Source organism: Oryx dammah, unplaced genomic scaffold, assembly GCF_014754425.2.
Source record: "Oryx dammah isolate SB20612 unplaced genomic scaffold, SCBI_Odam_1.1 HiC_scaffold_11150, whole genome shotgun sequence".
NCBI lineage: Eukaryota > Metazoa > Chordata > Mammalia > Artiodactyla > Bovidae > Oryx > Oryx dammah.
In genome coordinates this window covers 317,495-320,757 of record NW_024080543.1, presented here as the reverse complement: position 1 = coordinate 320,757, position 3,263 = coordinate 317,495, and positions in this window count along the sequence as shown.

Genomic DNA, 3,263 nt, shown 5'->3' with positions numbered 1-3,263 from the left:
GACACGACTGAGCGACTGAACTGAACTGAACTGAAGTAATTTTACTTATTCATTTGTCTTTGGTTGCACTGGGCCTTGGTTGCAGAAATCCAGCTCTCTCTATCTGCAGTGAGCGGGGCTACTCTCTAGTTTCACTGTCAGAATGAGGCTCCTCATTGTGGTGGCTTCTGGCTGCAGAATGCGGGCTTTAGAGCAGCAGGCTTCAGGAGTCGCGGCGGGAGGCCTCAGTAGTTGTAGTCCAGGGCTCTAGAGCACAGGCTCAGCAGTTGTGGCACATGTGGGCTTAGTGGCCCCACTGATGTGGCATCTCCTGAGACCTGCATCGCCAGGCACATTCTTCACACTGCACCACCAGGGACGTCCTAGCATTTATTCTTTAAGATGTTTTAAGATGACCATTCTGACCAATGTGAGTGCTTAGCTCCTTGGACTTGGATGTGTGTTTTTCTCATAATTAGTGATGCTGAGAATAGTTTCACGTGCCTAAGTGCAATCTGTAGGTCTTCCTGAGATAAATAACCATTTCGATCTTTGCCCCATTTTGTTCTTGGTTGTATGTATTGTTGATATTAAGTTGCACAAGCTGTTCCTATGATTTGGAGATGAATCCCTTCTGGGTATCTTCCTTGGCAAATATGTTTTCCTCTTATAAAAATTTATTCCTGATCTCAAAAATAGCAAAATAATCTCTGTTTGTTTCCAAGACAAATCATTCCATATCACAGTAATCCAAGTCTATGCTCCAACCAGTAATGCCGAAGAAGCTGAAGTTGAACATTTCTGTGAAGACCTACAAGACCTTCTAGAACTAACACCCCAAAAAGATGTCCTTTTCATTATAGGGGACTGCAATGAAAAAGTAGGAAGTCCACAGAAACCAGGAGTAACAGGCAAGTTTGGGCTTGGAGTACAAAATGAAACAGGTAAAAAGCTAACAGAGTTTTGCCAAGAGAACACTCAGGTCATACCAAACACCCTCTTCCAACAACACAAGAGAAGACTCTACATATGGACATCACCAGATGGTCAGCACCGAAATCAGATTGATTATATTCTTTGCAGCCAAAGATGGAGAAGCACTATACTGTCAGCAAAAACAAGACTGGGAGCTGACTCCCAGTCAGCTCAGATCATGAACTCCTTAGTGCTACATTCAGACTTGAATTGAAGAAAGTAGGGAAAACCATTAGACCATACAGGTATAACCTAAATCAAATCCCTTATGATTATACAGTGGAAGTGAGAAATAGATTCAAGGGACTAGATCTGATCGATAGAGTGCCTGAAGAACTATGGACAGAGAGGTTCGTGACATTGTACAGGAGGCAGTGATCAAGACCATTGCCAAGAAAAAGAAACATTTGCAAAAAAGGCAAAATGGTTGCTTGAGGGGGCCTTATAAATAGCTGAGAAAAGGAGAGAAGTGAAAGGCAATGGAGAAAAGGAAAGATTACCCATTTGAATGCAGAGATCCAAAGAATAGCAAGGAGAGAGAAGAAAGCATTCCTCAGTGATCAATGCAAAGAAATAGAGGAAAACAATAGAATGGGAAAGACTAGAGATCTCTTCAAGAAAATTAGACACACCAAGGGAACATTTCATGCAAAGATGGGCACAATAAAGGACAGAAATGGTATGGACCTAACAGAAGCAGAAGATATTAAGAAGAGGTGGCAAGAATACACAGAAGAACTATCCAAAAAAGATGTTCATGACCCAGATAATCACGATGGTGTGATCACTCACCCAGAGCCAGACATCCCGGAATGCGAAGTCAGGTGGGCCTTAGGAAGCATCGCTATGAACAAAGCTAGTGGAGGGGATGGAATTCCAGTTGAACTATTTCAAATCCTGAAAGACAATGCTGTGAAAGTGCTGCACTCAGTATGTCAGCACATTTGGAAAACTCAGCAGTGGCCACAGGACTGGAAAAGGTCAGTTTTCATTCCAATCCCAAAGAAAGGCAATGCCAAAGAATGCTCAAACTACCGCACAATCGCACTCATCTCACACGCTAGCAAAGTAATGCTCAAAATTCTCCACGTGAGGCTTCAACAGTACATGAACAGTGAACTTCCAGTTGTTCCAGCTGGATTTAGAAAAGGCAGAGGAACCAGAGATCAAATTGCCAACATCTGCTGGATCATCAAAAAAGCAAGAGAGTTCCACAAAAACACCTACTTCTGCTGTATTGACTACAAAGCCAAAGCCTTTGACTGTTGTGGATCACAACAAACTGTGGAAAATCCTTAAAGAGAAGGGAATACCAGACCACCTGACCTGGCTCCTGAGAAATCTGTATGCAGGTCAAGAAGCAACAGTTAGGAATGGACATGGAACAACAGACCGGTTCCAAATTGGGAAAAGAGTACATCACCCTGCTTCTTTAACTTATATGCAGAGTACACCATGAGAAACGCTGGGCTGGATGAAGCACAGGCTGGAATCAAGATTCCTGGGAGAAATATCAATAACCTCAGATAAGCGGATGATACCACCCTTATGGCAGAAAGTGAAGAAGAACTAAAGAGCCTCTTGATGAAAGGGAAAGAGGAGAGTGAAAAAGTTGGCTTAAAGCTCAACATTCAAAAAACGAAGATCATGGCATCTGGGCCTGTCACTTCATGGCAAATACTTGGGGAGACAATGGAAACAGTGAGAGATTTTATTTTGGGGAGCTCCAAAATCACTGCAGATGTGATGTGACTGCAGCCATGAAATTGAAAGATGCTTGCTCCTTGGAAGCGATGACCAACCAAGACAGCATATTAAAAAGCAGAGACATTAATTTGCCAACAAAGGTCGGTCTAATCAAAGCTATGGTTTTTCAGTGGTCATGTATGGATGTGAGAGTTGGACTGTGAAGAAAGCTGAGTGAAGAAGAATTGATGCTTTTGAACTGTGGTGTTGGAGAAGACTCTTGAGAGTCCCTTGGACTGCAAGGAGATCCAACCAATCCATCCTAAAGGAGATCAGTCCTGAATATTCATTGGAAGGACTGATGCTGAAGCTGAAACTCCAATACTTTGGCCACCTGATGCGAAGAACTGACTCATTTGAAAAGACCCTGATGCTAGGAAAGATTGAAGGCGGGAAGAGAAGGGGACGACAGAGGATGAGATGGTTGGATGGCATCACCAACTTGATGGACATGAGTCTGAGTAAGCTCCAGGAGTTGGTGATGGATGGGGAGACCTGGCATGCTGCAGTCCATGGGGTCACAAAGAGTTGGACATGACTGAGCAAATGAACTGAACTGATTT